Source organism: Uloborus diversus, chromosome 10 (assembly GCF_026930045.1).
Source record: "Uloborus diversus isolate 005 chromosome 10, Udiv.v.3.1, whole genome shotgun sequence".
Classification (NCBI taxonomy): domain Eukaryota; kingdom Metazoa; phylum Arthropoda; class Arachnida; order Araneae; family Uloboridae; genus Uloborus; species Uloborus diversus.
The window spans coordinates 59,805,803-59,824,779 of NC_072740.1; positions in this window are offsets into that span (position 1 = coordinate 59,805,803).

An 18,977-nucleotide genomic window follows, 5' to 3' on the forward strand; every position below is an offset into this window, starting at 1 on the left:
TTTTTTTACCTAATCGCATTTTAACTACTTGTATATTGTATTGAAACATTAACTTTTAAGAAGTATTCAAATAAATAAATGAACTTTCATTTTACAATTACATCAAAACAAAAAATAATTTTACCATTGTATTTGAATAAGAATTAAATGAAATTTTAAAAAATAAATAAACATTTTTACTTAAGTAAATGGGAAACATGACTGCAATATGTTTCAAAGACATATAACATCAAATTAAAGTACATAATACCAGATTATTAATGTTAACTTAGCTGAGCAAATTTATGCTTTTAAAAAGACATGAATGCTTGGGTGCCATCCCCCAAAGTAAACACTGCCCTACCCCTTCAATTATGAAAACTTCAAAAAAAAAAAAAAAAAAAAACCCAAAACATCTCCATCTCCCTTAAAATTTCAAGGGCACAGTTATTTATAACTATAGCCGTTGAAAAGCTACCATTACTATGAGACTATGATTCCGACCCCCACCTCCTTCGGTGGGCACTCTCGAAAAATTACACAGGAATTCAACTTGAAAAACGTTAATTAAAGAAGGAATTATACAACATCATGAATACTGTATGTTGTACATCAAAAAAATTTATTCAATATCTAAGCAGACTTTTTTTTTTTTTTTTTTTGGAATTTGGCTACTTTTCCATTTTCAGCTTTTTCTGCTGCTAATGATTCTTGTGTGTGGGGGAGGGGGCTTGAATAGTTCATCATTTTAGGCTTTTGAAAAATTATTTAAAAAAGCATTAATTGATGACAAAGTAACCTTTTTCAAAAAACTTTTCATAGAATGACCATTTTAGCAACTTTCTTCAATACTTAAAACCTCATATATGTTAAATTTAGATCAACATTTTGCTGAGTATGCTCTTTTAGGAATTCAGTGTGACAGTTTTGTGACAGGGGGAAGGGAGGGGATAACAAGAAGTATGACATCACGCGTTGTTGTTGTTTATAACAATATGCTCATGTTGAACAAGTAACAAGGAGGGGGGGGGCATTTGTTCAAAATTTTGCAACATACTTTATGGACAGCCCCTTAATTCAATTTATGTTACAGTTTCAGAGTTCCTCAAAACTTATTAACAGAAAACCCAAGGAGTTCAAAAAATATTTAGTTCAAGACATTTTGCCCTTTTTAAGCATAAACAAACAAGCATAGCATTTGGAAAAAACACGTTGCGTATCCACTGCTCAAAAGTAATCTTTCGTAAGCTCAGAAATTATGAATACCTTTAACTCAACCACAATTTGTGCATAAATATCATAAAACTTAAGGACAACAGTGGAAAAAAAACGTATATTTTTTTTTTATTCACGCACAGAACCGGCTTGTTTGAATAACATTGCAGGGGCGTAGTTGGGGGGAAATGTTTGAGTATCGAACCCAAGACCTCCGGCGTTCAAAGCTAATCTTCTATCTCAGAACTACGGAAGCCCATCAAGGAATGTTTGTTGATCAAAATAACACATGCTAGCGTATGAAACAATTTAATCGAAACCGAAAATATAAGATTAGTTCAGTTAAAAGCCTGTTTTAATAAACTTGTTTACATACATATTAACTGAATATCAACACCAAGTTACGTTGCTTCTGATAGCAACGAGTATATTTGCAGAAAATTTTGACATATGTATATTGTCAGCTTGGAAAATCCATTTCGAATAAATGCGTGCACAAGGTTAAAAAAATAAAGAAATAAAAAGTTGCAAGTTAACCATTTCAAATATTAAAAGCAGTACGCTGAAATTACAAATTACAGACAAAGATATCAGAAAGGAAACTGACAATTGTTTGTGTAATAGAGGAAAAATTAAGTAACCTTAACTGCATGAACTTAAAAGAATAAAATGTAAATTTGTTTATCTGAGAAAAGTACTTACCTCCGAACTTTAAAATTTATTCCATGATAAGCCCAACTTTTTTCTTCGCATGCAGGTTGTTCGGAAGCTGAAATCGCTGACTCACTTTCATTCGGCAGACAGTTGCAATACTTAATTATATATATTTTTAATTGCCTCTACATTCCAGTACGAGGAAAGGATGAGATAAATACAACAGTATTGTACTTAAAAATGTGCATTCGAAGTTACATATTTCCTATTTCATCTATTTCAGCCAGAGCACTACTGTTTACTGGTAAAACGCACTGCTTTCAAAGTTTCGCGCCAAGTTCATAGATCGACGACTGGTGGCGTAACGAAGCGGGGGGGAAAGGAGTTGTCTGGCCTGTTATCACGTGGGTCTCGGCTCATCAGTGACATTTAAATTAGGGTAAGTTCGGAAACTTGCCGCGGTCGCACCGGTGCCACCGCAAGCGCTCGGTAACGCAATCAGCTGATTTTTGGTGCCACCGACCAGCGCACAGTGTTTCGATTAGTACAACCTAGGTGGACAAAAGTCATGTTCAAAATTCTAAACTTTGGTATTGGGATAATGCAAACAATAAACCAAAACATGATATTTAGTCATTTGTTTATGACTAATTCCCTTCCGTCACGTGAGTAATAGGGCTCAAAGGTACGTATCAGTTTGTAATTGAATAAATCAGTTGAGTTCCAGACATCATTTCATGACACAAAATTAAATTGTTCCTAATTTCAGAGCCGGCCTTAACGAACGTGGGACCCGATTTGAGAATATTGGCGATGCCCTTTATGAATAATTGCATTTATTTTGAGACAAAAAAAAAAAAAAAAAAAACAGAATGAGAGCGAATTTAAAAAAAAGTTAGACAAGTTTAACACAGAGAAATTTTTGATGCGCAATTTAGTGCTTTGTCAGAAAAGTTATGTACCAATGCTAAAACTTAAAAATGAAATTTTGGACTGTATTTGGGGACATCAGCAATAGGACAAAGGTGGGGAGTCGGGCGACCTCCCCTGGAAAAGTTTATGAATTGAAGACTTAAAAACTCAGTTTTAGTCAGAAGTTCGAGAAGGGAGAGGCGTTCAAATTTCGCTCCCGAAAAAACTTTGAAAACTGACCACAAAATAGCAAATTTAGGCAAAGAGCAAATTAAGGGAAATATAATAAAAATTTTAAGCTAAGTTTGACAATGTTAGGGGATCGGATGATCCTCCGGAATTTTTTCAATATTGAAGTGTGAAAACACAATTTTAGTCTTTTGATAACGACAGTGGGAAAAGGAGATGGCAGCCTCAAGTATGTTTTTCGAAACTGACGTCAATTTAAGTCTATTTTAAGGAAAGTTGAGGAGAGCTGGTCCGTGGAATTGTCTCAAAGCTAAAGTTAAAGCTATCAGTGGTGATCGTAAGGAAAGGGAAAAAAAGGTTCGGGGCCGCTTACCTGAAATTTATCGAAGTTGGAGTTTTAAAATCACAACTTGGCGCTATCTTTGGAGGGAGGAATCTCCCATGTTGGGAAAATCCCTTGGGAATGTTTTGAAATTGAAAATTTTAGGCATAGTTTGAGGCAATCTTTGGAGAGTTGCTAACGATCACGTTAGAAAAAAGAGGGGAGTTTGGAGACGTCTCTTGACAATTTTTTGACATTGAGGTTTTAAAAACCAAATTTCAGGCAAAATGTTGATACTTTTCTTTCACAATTGCACAATAATATGAGTACTGATGATATTTGGAGCAAGTGGTATTCAAGATTATGTACATTGATACATTATGTTGTTGTAAATTGTATACGATATAAAATTTCATCGTTGTTGAATCTTTGCACTTTTTCCGCCAAAATAAATAAAACAAATATGCACACTGAATTTAAAAAACAGCTTTGGGGCCGGCAAAATTTGGGTGCTTCGGGACATTTTTCGATTTGCTCATGCGATAGTTTTAGGACCTGAGATAGGGCCATAATTTTATTACTCACCGTACTAATAGACAATAATCATTGAAAATTTGTTCTTTGAGGCCCCAGCCACATGACATTATTACATAGCTCCCTTTCTCCTGACCGGTTAGTATAGGGATAAGGTATAGTCGCTTTGTGGCCATTGATTTCAGATGACCAATTGCACTGTTAGCTTAACTTTTTTTCCGGAAATTGATTTGACACAAGTAGTTTTGGAAATATGTTTTGCTAACTCCTGATGCGTTTAGTGAATTTAAAATTAGCTGAAAAGCTCCACACTGCCAGATTAAGCGTCATTTAAATATTAAATTTGGACGTCTTTTTTTCCTTTTCATACATTTTTTTCTCTTGTTTATCTAAAAGAAAAAAAAATCTTTTAGCGCTGGGCCCCTGCTAACGCGGGGCCAGATTAGACTCATTTGCTCTAATCGGCTTAAGGTCGGCTCTGCCTAATTTCATATGAGTTTAATGAACAAGGTGGATATCTTTTATACTAGTAAGTGCTTTTTTTACTAATTTAGTTAATCTATCTGATAGTTAAACAATATTAATTTTTTTTAAAGATAAACGATGGTTTTTTTGCCTGTTTCAAAACTTTCAAGTGATCGCAATGACATGTACCCATTTGTACCCGGTCTAAATTTTCTGTATATAGTAGCTACAACTTTCCGATTAATAATAAGACGTATTATAGTCAGCACACTCGAGTACAACATATTTTTTTTACCCAAAGCTTTGGGTGCTTCAATAATTTTACAAAGAATCCCTACCCGAAAGAAAGTACTCTAAAGAAAAAGAAAACGGTGTACTAGAGTCTACCGACTATAATACGCCTTATTAATAATGGGAAAAGTTCAGCTATTATATACAGAAAATTTGGTCCGGGTACAAACGGGTAAAATCATTACCATCACTTGAACGGTTTTAAACGATCATCTCCTTCGTTTATCTTCAAAAAATTTTTAATACTGTTTAATTATCAGATAGAGTAATTAAGTTAGGGAAAAAAAGCACTTACCAGTATGAATAATATCCATTTTGAACGATTAAATCATGTGAATTTAGGAACACTTTAATTTTGTGTGATGAGACGGTGAATTCTGAACTTGATTTTTGTCCAGCTAGCTTGTATTAATCGAAACACTGTGCAGCGTTCGGAAACGCTTGCGGTTGCTCTACAGTGGTCGATGCGGTTGCAACCGCTCTTACCGCGGTCTCGACGTGGTTTGCGAGATCACGTGGTATGGTTCGGCTAATCAGATCGTGTATCAAATTTTACACGCTTTGTGACTGGAGCGTCTTTGTGAGCGTCGTCTGCTGCTGAACTAAAACTACCGCAATGTAACCACGAGTGTTTGGAAACACAGGTGTTCCACCGGGCCACCAGAAAAATTCCTGTAATCTCATGTGGCATGCTAGAACACCCATAGTTCCAAGCGCGCCTAAGCGGATGTTGGTATAAATTACTTCCGGCTATTCTGCCGCATTCGTCTTGTTATAGAAACACTTCCGATGCGTCTTCGATGTTTCGATCTTCCACGAGTTTTTTTTTTAATGTGAATATGCTTTCAAGACATCAATATATTTCTTTCTTACCGGAAATTTTTTTTTAATACCCTTTCTATCGCGACCCCGTGTGAAATAGCTGAATGTGTCACCAAGTACAGTATAAACATTGAGCGTGAATCGCTTAATACCAAATAAATAAAGAATAGCATAGGGATTTCTACTCTGAAATGTGCATTTCGATATGTACAGATACATATGTATACATATTAGAAAACTTGTTTTTCTAAAAACACATTTTATTCATACCATTGCTTTTTACTGTTAGAAGCGAAGTAAGTTAAAAATTCAGATTAGAAAATATTAACATCGATGTTTTGCATTTCATGATTTTTCGATGTCGATGCTTAACATTTTAAGGATAAAAAAGGTATAGTGCAAAAATGAAGACCGATGATTAAGTCATGATGATAGTAAGAGCATACTGCTCACAAGGTCCATCCCGTTTCGTAGTTTTCTATTGAATGTAAATCGCAATGTTTATGATTGGAAAGAATTATTATTGTTTCATGCAACATGCCGATGAAATAAATAGTAAATACAGCTTCTACTGCACCTTACTGTCGGAAGTGTACATACGTTTCAAATCTTTGAAGTTTACTTTTATTTTTTTTTTATTTTTTATTTCTTCGCATTATTTCGTTTAAATATAAAAAGTGTCTTGCCTAGTTGTTTTTATCAATAACTTGAATTGAATATTTGTATAACTTAATTTAAAATTTGAAGAAAACGCCCTTTATATTACTATTTGAATATTTTCTGTTTTAGTTTTGTACATATTAAGTTCTTTTCCTTAATGAACTGAAATCCCAATCATATACATAATACTTCCAATAAATTTTTGGCTGTGAAAATTACTTTTCTTCTGTCTTTAGTTTATAGTCTTAGAAAAAAACTAATGAATAAATTAGCCATTTTGGGGAGGGGGTGCTAAAAACCCTTTTCCACCAAACTCAAAAAAAAAAAAAAGAGAGAGAGAACAATTTCGGATATTTAATAAAATTATTAGTTTTTCCTTTGTAAGCTACTGAATCATAAATCGAAACCATGTATTTATGTAAATTATTAGTTGCATAACGAGGAATGAATTCGTGAGTCGAAAATCCGCCAGAGCCCTTCGTCAATGGCCAATAATAGTACGGTCGTATTTTTGCATGTAAGGCCTGTTAGCCTCTCCGCCCCTGAAAGTAGTTTATGTCTGCTGCAGTGCATAAAGTTAAGGTCGTTAGGGTACTTCTGGTACATATTTCACATCTGTATAAGTATTTGCATAATCTTTAAATATAATTTGTGTTTTAACTATACTAGATGAAATTCATCCTTATTAAAGGCGGCAATGTTATTATACTTAGATACCGTTATTAATGCGTTTTTTTTCTTCCAAGCATGTTAACTTTATATTTAAGTTGAATGTGTTTCGGTGGAGCGACCCCTTTGCTTGATACTCTTCAACATAACTGCTTTGAATAATTTAATTTTTAGTCAAGTTTTAAAAGTAAAATTATAACACCCCGTTTGCACTGAGGAATAATCCATCAATGCACTTACGAGTTAAGCGCACTTATTTGGAACGCTGTTTGCACTAGACAACGCACTTAAAGTTTAACTGTAAACCGCTACTTCAAATGGAATGGTAACTGTGATTCTGTTTCGGGAGAGAAGGAACTTAGATTCTATTCCTCTCCATCTGAGCACTGCGCCATGGCGCCGAATGAAATAAAATATTGTTCTCAGAATCGGCTATGAATCGCGCAACAGCCGTAGCCTTAATATCTTGTCAAGCCAATCTTACTTACATGTTTAAAAGACGTGAAAACTTTCAACGGCAAATTGTAGCATTAATTAGCCCATTTAATAACATTAAGAAAGGAGTAAATATAATTGAAAAAACATTCTAGTTGCTTTTCATGATATTTTTTTAAAATCATATATTGAAGAATAATGATAAAATATGAGCACTGATATTTTTAAAGTTACTGCAATTTTTTTTCTTAATTACATTTTTTAATATAATTCATCTGTAACTACAATAAATGAAAATATATAGTGGCTTGATAATTTTTAGAAAAAAAATTCAACATTTTATTGATGATAATTTAGTTTCAGATCATGAACTTGTACTTTAGTCAAGAGAAGGAAAACTAGACAAAGCTGTAATTTTTTTTTTACCTCTTTGGCTTTTCAAAATGTCTCATACCTAATGATTATTTAATGAGATTAGAAACAAAGAGCTGCAGTTTTCTCTTTGTCGAGCACAACATTTTACCAACAGGGGCCATTACTTCTAAAATGATATAAAATGTATTACAGTTACGCCAAAGTGTACTGAAACCTAAAGTAAAAGAATAATCTACCAATAAAAGTACAGTTTATTTCATTCTATACAAGTAATAGTTTTTGAAGCCAAAATAAGCAATAAAACTGCCAAGTGTATTTTATTTACTCAACAAAGATCTTAAAATGTTTATTTGATCCTGTAGCACTTCGATGATAGTGTCATCATTTTGTACGGATCTCCTCATAGTTCTCAGCATTTCCCACGAATTCTCATTGTAAGACTGTTGCATTATATTAAACTGTTGCAACAGCTCACCTAAAAATCTGGATTTTTTCCCCCTTCAGATGCTGTCGCCTTCCTCTTTTTTAGCCTCTGAAAAAAGTGAAAAAAAAAAAAAAAAAAAAAAAAGAAATCAGGCAAAATACCTAAAATATTGTCTAAATACAAATAGGACAAGAAATTGCAATTGAAGATTCAGAAAATTTTTAGCAATTGAAAATTTTCACATTTCAGACAACATAAGCACATAGCTTTTTACTTCTGCGTTAAAAGAAAAAGAAGTATTGTCTTCATAAAAATGTTACCACTCAAATTTCAACTCAAACAATAAAATGCTTTTCCACTATCCCCAAAACCCATAGGCGGGGCTCGTACTGAAAGGTCAACTACCACTTTACTCTTAAATAGGCCTAGACTGCATATGCAAGACATGAAAGATGCGAAAACACAACCTTTAAATAAATTTACCTTTTATAATAGATATTATAATATTTTCCAAGACAAAAAAAAAAGAAAAGAAACCTTAAAGTAAAATGACCATTTTTAAAAATTTATTTTACTTATTATCTTGGCATTAATTTTTGCAACTTCAAAAGAAAAAAAGGAAAATTGCCTGAACTTTCCAGGTTTTCAAGGAAAATTTTGAAACGCCCCGACTTTTCCGTCCCCCCTCCTTTATTTTGGAATTCCATTAATTTTCAGGTTTCTTGCGCCATGTAAACTCTGTACAAGGTATTATGCATTTACAATGTGCATAGGGAAATATGTATATGTTATGGCAAAATAATATAAGCATGGGTTTAGGGGTAGCTGATGCGTTGTCTTCTCCAGTACACACCCACTCCATGATGGTATAAAACTAACAAATGAATAAGAAAAACTATCCTGAAAGAAATTGTTGAGAAATAAATGTAAAGAAATCTGCTCATACAGAAGCAGGTAGTAATCCCATAATAATATGTATATTTTGTCATAGTGTACATATAAATGTTTAATCTTTTAACAACTTTATTTAGAGACCACCTCATACAGAAGCAGCTAGTAATCCCTTAATAATATGTATATGGGTCACTCTTCAGAAAACGTAACTTTTGAACGCAAATATTTTTCAACTTCGAAACCTCTTGTTCTTACATGAAAGTGTTACCTACTAGAAGTAACCATGAACAATGACCCAATTAACTTCCAATTATTTTACTCATAAATAAAAAAAAAAATAAAAATGCCTTGTTCGTTCATAGAAAAAAAAAAAAAAGAAAAACTTTTAATGTTTAAAATTAGAGGCCAATTTATTATCAAAGTAGTAATTTTGTTAATTGTGCAAACAATCAGCTATTTTAATGATTAGTGGGAATATAATATTAAACTCTCTTAATTGAAGTACGGCTTAATTAGTAGTTTCAAATGTATGTTAAAAAATAGTATTTAGTACATTTGAAGATATACTGGCAATTTAAAATTTTGGTGGAATGCCTATTATTGATGTATTTCTCCTCCGTCATTTATTTTCACCTCAGAAATAATAAGGTCTGTCACGGAGGTGAGATTCACGGAGGTGAGGAATTTTCGATTAATATAGGCTTAATAGATAAATTTTTCAGGGATTTTTTTTCCTTCGTTGTTACAATTCGCACATGTTAGAATAACCATACTAAGTTTTTGAGGCAAATTCTATCTTTTTGTTTTTCTACAAAAATCTCACAACTTCAACTATGGTTGAAAATATACAAGGGGGCTCTCTTGTATCATGGAAAATAAAATTTGATGTCATTATTGCCATGTGTTAACGAGGGATGGCATTTTGTGCTTAGGTAACGGAGGTGAGAATTTATTGAGTGGCATGACTTCTTTTTTGTCCTACTAAAACTCAATATTAAAAATTTAAATATCCGTAAAGAATTAGTGTTTGACACTTGTGAAAGGAATAATCAATAAATAAGTATACACAAGTTATTAAGCAACATAAACAGCCACACAAGGTGTGTGACAAGCCACGGAGGTGAGAATTCACATGTTCTGAACCAAAAATATAATAAAATAAATATTATTATTCAAAAATCGGTGGCAGGTTTAAATAGATATATTTTTGATAAAATTAAAAATCATTGTTAAATGAATTGTTCCTTAACGTTTTTACTGTAAAAGGCGTGTGACAGAAAAGTTACACTTTTTGAAGAATGACCCATACATTGTCATAGTGTATGTTTAATTATTTAGCAACTTTATTTAGAGATACATATGAGTGAAAAAAAATACGGTCACAGCTTTTAAACCAGTGAACAGTGGTGTTCCCATAGGACATACTCCATACACGAGGTATACTCTCAAACATTTTTTAGACACATAGCGTATACCCTCAAGCTTCATGAATTTTCATATTACGACACACTATGTATATGATCATACAAATTTTGCGTAATGGATTGCTGGGAGTATACCCTCAGAAGAATTGATGAGAACATCACTGCCAGTGAAAACTTTCTTATTGTTATTTTCAAAATTCCTTTATATAAATTAAACATTATACATGGTTTAAAGCAAACCAAATAATCAGCGATATGAATTTAAAAAATGAAGTGATTTTTTTTTTAAATTGGGAATATCATTCGCTGCGTTGGGAATATCATTCGCACTTCCAAAAACATTTACTAACCTGGGACAAATCAGCATTTTCTTGATATGACGGACCAGTTATTGGCACAGGAAGTTCAGAAGATGGATTATCCACATCAACACCTTGTAATAGATCTGCAGCAGGTAACTGAAAGTTCAAAAAAAAAAAAAAAAAGAACACTTTTGATTGTTGAAGAATTACATGTGCAGGTTAACATCAAAACTCATAAAAAATTCAACACGAAGCACGAAATTAGGATTCTTTCAAAGCAGTTTTATAATGACTTTTGAAATAACAATTGCAGACATGCTTCTGGATTGACAGAAAATGTACCGCAAGTGAAAAGCGGACTCTTAATTAGTCCTTCTAAGTTGAATATGAATGCACAACTAATATTGCTAAAATATTATTTCATGATTTTTTTACAAGGTGTGGAGTTATCTTCTTAGAATAAGCAGGCTTGGATCTGAAAATTTGCCCCCCCCCTCCCCCATGCGAGAAAATCTGGGCCGTGAGGCCAGTAGTGTACATTTACAATGTTAATACGTCTTTGAACAAGTTTTTTTTTTTTTTTTTCAATTTATTGGACACCTTTAGGTTGTGGGCATCCAGCAATGTGGGGTCAGCGGGTAGGCAGATCCGTGCCTGAAAATAAGTCTTTAAAAGTCCCACATTTTGTTTTTTCTTCCCTAAAAGTACAAAATTATTTTAAGAGGAGACAAAAAAAAAAAAAAAAAAAAAAGGGTTTTCTTCATAAATGTATACACAACTTGAAATCTTAGTATTCAACTAAGCAGAATAATATATTTGCATACAAGCAGTGTTCTTCTTCCAAGGGGGCGGGGGACGTTGTTCCCCGATTTATTATTTTGTATTGTAAAAATAATGTATGTGTAACATAAGTATCACTACTTATTACTACAGTAAAACCTGTAAAGTTGACCACCTTTGTAAGTTGACCACTTGTCTAAGTTGACCGCTTTTGTCAGAAACGGAATTAGTCCTATCTTATATAATGAAGGAAAACCTCTGTAACTTGACTACCTCTCTATCTTGACCACCTGTCTATCTTGACCACTAATATACACCAGTTTTAGTTTTGAGTATTGTAAAAAACCCTTTGTAAGTTGACCACTAGGCAAAAGCATTAGATTGTACTAAAGGTTTCATCAGTTATGCCTCAAATAAATAAACAGACATTTTAGAAAATCCTATGAATATTTATGTTTCCATCGAAAAACATTGAGCTGATGTTAGGTCCCAGAAAATGCGCCAAACTTCAATAAGGAGTTATTTCGTTGAAAACTAGATTACCATGGTTACAAATGTTCAAGAAAAATAAACAAATGAAGAATTTGAGTAACTTTTGACTTATGAATTTTTAGGAATTATTAATATCAAGTAAGTTGTTTTTCATTAGTAATGAGGCTTTTTTTTTTTTTTTTTTTGATCGATTCACAGAAATTTTAAATTTGTATGATATTTTACGAGTCATTCTGGTAAATAACCTCTAAAGATATTAAAACAATATTTTTTCTTATTGTTTTAAAGTATTCCAACTAGTTAAAAATGAATGCATAGGACAAGAAATGACAAAAAAAAAAAAAATGTTTTCATTACTACCCTCTATAAATTGACCTCCTGTCAAAGTTGACCACCAAAGTGCTGCACCGCAAGTGGTCAACTTACACAGGTTTTACTGTACTTATTTTGAGGGTCCCTTTAAACCCCATAAAGTGAGTTGCCCCAAATATTTTTTGTTACGAAGTACAGAACTGCGTATATATGTCAGAACGTACACCTAGCCTCTAGTATTTGTGCAACTACATAGCTTCTAGTACAAAATAGAATATTGGAAAATATATTGTAACTTTAATGGTTAAGCAGTTGAGGCATTCCTGTGTGAAAATTTAAAATAGGTGTTATCATTAATCTAATGTTCGTTTACCTTGCTGACTATTTATATAGGTTATTTGATCCGTGTCAAAGACTGCTAAAAAAATTTTTTTTGACAGCTTCTCATTTGACAACATTGCATTTTAACTTCAGTACTTTGAAAGATAGTACTGAATTTTATCTGTTTAAGTGATGAATTTTATAATTTTGTTTAGTTGAGAGCAGTATTAGAAATCTAAATCTAATATGTGTCTTGATGAAGTTGGAGACTAGCCTTTTAAGCATCAAAATAAAAAATGCAGGAGCTACATTTAACAAATGAAACATAGATGAGGTTATAAAAATTTCATAACATCGAAATTAGTACACACAAACAGGGGCGCGCCAAGCCTAAGCGGCGCCGTCATGCAAATGCCTTTTTAGCGCCTTTATGCTCTGGCGTTTGAGGAAAATATAGTTAATACCTGAAGGGAGGTTTTGTAGACAAATATAAAGTGGAAAGAAATGCGTTTGGCATTTACTTTATACAAAAAATAATGTGTGAATATTTAATTTCGCAATATTTCACTTCACATCTCGAAATTATTCCGTGTTCAGCAGCTCCTCTGAACCTCTGATATGCTGATAATGCGTTTTGGAAGAAGAAAATATTTTAATATCTAAGTTAAAGCCACTTTGAATATCTATCTAATCTCAAAGTGATGAACAATTAATAAAACTTTTATGCCTGTCAAAACATGACAACAGGAGCAGTGGCGCAACTAGAAAATAGTTTTAGGGGGGCATAAATTGAAAAAATATATATCTTTTAATAAAAAGGGTCCAGGGGTTCGCGCCGGAAGTTTTTGAAACTTGTAGTTTGAAAAACGCAATTTTAGACGGTCTTTGGTAGTGTTATGGGGGGGGGGGAGGTACAAGGGGCTCCACGGAAATTTATAGAAGTTGAAGCCTTAAAACGTGATTACTATCCATATTTATTGATGTTAGAATAAGGGATGGAACTCCGGGGATGGATTCTACCCGATCGTTTTTTTTTTTTTTTTTTTTTTTTTAAATAGATAGAAATCAATTCCTCTTTTCTCTCCTCCAATTTTTCGAAATTGAACTTCCAAAAACGCAGTTGTAGAAAACTTTGAAGATTTTTATTGAAAAACCTAATTTTTATTGATATTGAAGATAGAAGGGTCGGAGACCCTTACCCAAATATTTTCTGAAATTGAAGTCTTAAAAACATGATTGTAAGACCATATTTGGTAACATTAGGGCTGGCAATCTTTCGAAATTGAAACTCTAAAAACGCAATTTTAAGTGATTTTCGAACGCTGTTTCAAACGATGATGTTTCGTATTCGGGAGCTTTCGCAAAATTTTGCGAAATTGAAGATTTGGAAACGAAATTTGAGATGCTCCGTAATGATTTTGACGGAGGGGGGGGGGGGAATTTGGAGGAGTAGCAATTAGAAAACTTTTTTATTTTCAAGCGAACTATAAAAAAGAAAAATAATAAGGAAAAGAGAAAAGAAATAGGACGGAGGGGGAGTAGCTGACCAATTAGTTGAAACTATTGAGAATTTTTAGCTCAGATTTCTTTTTAAAAGAAATTAAAGTTTTACACCAACATCTCATTATTTTTTTCCTACTAAAATCACTTTTTTTTCCAAAGACGCGTTTTCCCTCCTTCAATAGTAAATATTTTTGAAAAACATTCAACTAAGCATTCAGAAGGGGGGGGGGCACGGGGCGGTGCAACAAGAGGGGTGCCCTGTGGACCACTACTTCCTGTGGTTGAGCCACGGAACAGGAGAGTACTGATTAATACATATTACACGAATTATAATATAACATATTCATCGCAGGAACCGAAATGGGGATAAGCAAGTTTCTTGCTCTTCGTATGCTCAACCTTGTGAAATTATAGACATACTGAAATAACATTCATGGCTCCACATTTGAAGAAAAATGCTAACATATGCATTAATTAGCATCATGTGTTTTCAGCGTAAAAGATTGCGCTTTTGAATAGCATATTTAGACACAAGGCAATATCTTTTTCTTATGGATAGGCAGCAAGGAGGATTGCTTGCTTTGATGAGCAGTACAATTTCACCGCTACTTTTATAGAAAAATGAAAAGTTAAAAAAAAAATTTCTTTGGTTGGAAATTTCCCCCTTCAATTGGAGCATTTTTGATTGGTAGAGCTCGGCGCTTTTTTTTACTCTGGCGCCGTCGTGCTCCGCACGACCTTGCACATAGGGACGGCGCGGCCTTGCACACAAATACCTTTAAAAGTTACAAAGTATTTAACATGACGTAAGTCACAGATCGGTAGCGAATGTTGTTGCTACACAGTCAATTAAATATAAAATTTTCGGTATGATATTGGGTAAAATATAAACGCGTAACGATTACTAATTTCTTGTTACACGAGATTAAAGCTAACAGCATTTATTGAATTTTTGAGGCGGACGTACTTTTAAAAGATCTGGGGTTTTAAACAATAAAAAAACCCTGATGCTAACGAATGAATTTTGGAAATTCTTATTAACTTTAACACCATTTATCACAAGAAAACGGTTATACAAATAACCACATAAATAGAAAAATATCACTCACCTGTAACGCCGGTTCAGACTTTGGATTTTTTTTTCAAATCTCCGCCGATGTTCTTGTAAATCCATAGCTCTTGAAAGCCTCACTCATGCCTTAATATTCAATTATGTTCCTTTTATTTTTTCTCAATTTGTCTAGGCTGTCTCTATATAAATTCAAAAGTGCAAAAATTTCATCATCCGCCCAGTTATCTTTCCTTTTTAAGGAGGCAACTATCTTGAGCGTTAACTAACCGTTTAAGCCCTGGTTTCCTAGAAGCGAAATCACCGAGCTTTGACGTCGCTGCTCTGCGTGACGCTGAAATCAAAGTCAAGTGATTCCGGCGTGCCACCGTGCCACTCAGAACGTCGGTTTTGGTCGGGCGCGCATGCGCAGAAGAATCAAGTTTTCCTCTCGGCGAGAAGCGACGCCGAAGGTCGGCGATTCCCTCCTAGGAAACCAATGCTTTAAGCAGCGGGATGTTGCTCAACCAGAGCGGCTTCGAGATGCGTGAAGTGAGTGCGCATTAGTAAGCGGGAAACTTAAAGCGGCTTTATTCCGGTAGTGCAAACGGGGTGTAAGAGCGTTGTTTCGGTGAGTGCGATGTCTCAACGAAGTCATTTGATGGAATCAGAAGCTTCTAGAGTTGTTGTCAGGCTAGAGAGGAGCCAAACACAAGCCGAGGCAGCAGAAGCAATTGGAGTTTCGCAAAGTGTGATTTCTAGGATCTGGAACCCTTTTTTAGAGACGGGAAATGCTGACCGAAGATCAGGACAAAGTCGCAGACGGGCAAAAACGCCCAATGAAGACCGTTATTTAACTTGAACCGCTCGGAGGCACCGAAGTATGAATGCCACTCCACTACAACTACACCTTCGCTCAGGTACTGGCACCACAGTATCGAAACAAAGTGTCCAAAATCGCCTTCACGGTATAGGCCTCTATGCTCGTTGACCAATGGTGTGTGTCATGTTAGCTGCAAGGCACCATCGCGCCCGCAGGGAGTGGACAACAGAGCATGTGAATTGGAGAAGAAAGGAGTGGAGCAATATTCTTTTTTCTGGCGAGTCCTGTTCTTCTCTTCATCCTCAAAATGGCATATTTTCATCTGCCGGGAACATGGCACTAGAAACAATCCAGCGTTCGCTCACGAAAGTGTCAGATTTAGTGGTGGTCCGATGGTACATGCTGGCATCTCCATTGATGGGTCACCGATCTGCATGTCATTCCGAATGGAACTGTGACCCCCCTCCCCCCCCCCCGGTCGTCGATATAGGGATGATATCCTCAACCTATTGTAGTCCCTTCGCTGCAGCAATTGGAGATGACTTCATGTTAATGGCATGTCAATTTCTGACAACATCGTTCTAACTTGTTGAATGATTTCGTTTTGTAGGAAGGAATAATACGAATGGAATGACCAGCGTGTTCTCCGGATATAAACTCAATAGAGCATGTTTAGGACGTTCTAGGCAACGAGTTTCTGGACGCCTACCACCTCCATAAACTCTCCAAGAACTGGAAAGAGCTCTTCAGGAGGAGTGGGGCAGAAGGGGAGCCGACGCATCCGCCATTTTGGAGCAAACTTGATGCAGTGCTTCGCAGCGATAGCATTGCTGCTGATGTTTACATTTCTTTAGCATATGTTAAATTGTGTCAAATAGATGGTTGTTCGGCTGTTAATTGTGCAAACAGCTCTAAAAAAGGATTTCAGCTCTTCAGATTTCCAGCAGATGCAGAAAGAAAAAAAGAAATGGATAATTAATAGCCCGCGAAGTGACTGGCAGGGTGGAAGCCACGCCAACTGTTTCCAAAATTTCGCCAATGTTTACCTTCGCTCTTTGGCTCTCTCATGTACGAATTTTGAAAAAACTGTTGTGAAGTTGAAATTAGATTTTTTGATCATTCATTGCTTATTCCTCGGAAAAGATGTTTTTATGAAATTTGGATATTACGTTTTCTGTCTCCAAAATCCTAGAAAATTAAAGTAAGATTTCCACATGTACACAATTGTAATTATCGCCTTTCCAGTCATTTTGGGATGCAATCAAAAAATGTATTAAAGTTTATTTAGAGTGTACTCACCGCCCCCCCCCACTCACATTTTCTCACCTAATCATGCCAGGCCAGACCCACCAATTGAAGGTTTTCTGGGGCGTAATGACTACTTGGAGGTAATAATTAGCATTACGAATTTTCATTTAGCATTAATAAATTTAAATCATTATTTTATTTGCATTAAAAAAAATCCAAATTGATGTTATTGAAGAAAAGAAAGAAATGAGCAGTTGATTCGATAAAGGATTTTTTCATACAAATACTACAGGAGTGCCCACCTAGGAGTTGGGGTTGAGGGATATTTTTCTCCCTTTTGGGTGTCTCTGCGATATTGAGGGGGTGCACCGTTGCCCTTAGGGTTGTGGGCACCCCTGAATACTCTATGTTTTTCGAACCGTACTTAATGCCTTATGGAGGCATTAAGTACGGTTCGAAAAACCGTACTTAATGCTTCCTTGAATCTTTTGTAAAAAGCGATCTTGGATTGCTTATTTTTTTCATTTAACCGCAGTTTAACATCCGCTCCTTTATCGAAAAGGTAGGGGGAGGTAATTAGAAGAAAGGCTATCACACTTTTTTTTTTTTTTTTTTACAAATGATACAAAAATTCATCTGAAAGATTTACAATCCTCTATTTGGAAATATATTAATTTGTCAGAAACAAATTAAAATCGTTTTATAATTTATATTTTCTTAAAGTTTAAATTCACTTATTTGCCGGTTCGACTGTATTAAATGTCCGATACTCATATTAGTTTAAAATGGTTACTTTTACTAGCGTAAATTAGGTAATTAAATTATTATTTTCTTTAGAAAGACTCAGTCAAGCAAACCCTGTAAGCAATTTTGTCTTCGAAAGTACTCACAATACAAGAAAGAAACGTGACGCAAAAATTCCCTGTTTGGCGAATGATTGCTAATAAAGGTAGCCTTCCCTGTTGTGCTCTTGCTCCAATATGGCGGATGCGTCGGCCTCTCGAGTTATAGGGATTCTAGAGCAGAATACTTCCAACTTCTCATTGATTGACTCATTGATTCCGTGCCTCAGAGGTGTTTTATATTGCTGGCGGTCTAGGGTTACCATAACCCCAACTAAAAGTGATTTTCTTTTAAATAAACTTCTTTTTTTATTTGTTTTTCTCACATGCACAAAGTGCGTTTTTTTCCTTTTGTACCCAAAAGTTAAATAAAAAGTACATATTTATGCTAAACTAATGTAATTTTTGTCTCACATAGTTTACTACGTCTGTCGATAATGTATCAATCATCCAAAAGTCTTCTATACGCGTATATACGTCTACTGTATGCGTATGCACGTGTATAGTAGACGTATTAGACACGCTCGTCAGGTATACACGTAAATACTCGAGATACAAGTGCATAAGCGAACAAGATGCTCGTTTGTACTGCCGTGTGCAGGTAAACGGCAGTATCTGCAGAAATGTGTTTTCGAGGTATTTGAAGAAATGTGTTTCGGATTCAATACTAACAATAGAGAAAAGCTGGAATTTTTTTCGCGTGTTTTTTTCAGCGGAAACCAAATAAGCAAGCTTGTACAATAAAGCTAACGTACAATAGAGGACAAAAATGCAAAAAAATGAAAAATGAAAATTTTGCAGTTACTGCCCTTTACCTGCACACGGCAGTGTACTCGTATATACTTGTATATACACGTGACACTTATATACTCGTGTGGACACGCATACATTCCTGTATGCGTGTAGGTAATCACGTATACATGCTTATATACTCGTGTATACACGTATATACTTGAGTAGGCACGTGCATGCATTTATCTGTTGTATACATGTATTTACTCATATATGATCGTGTTTACTCATGTTTACACGACGCTTATAT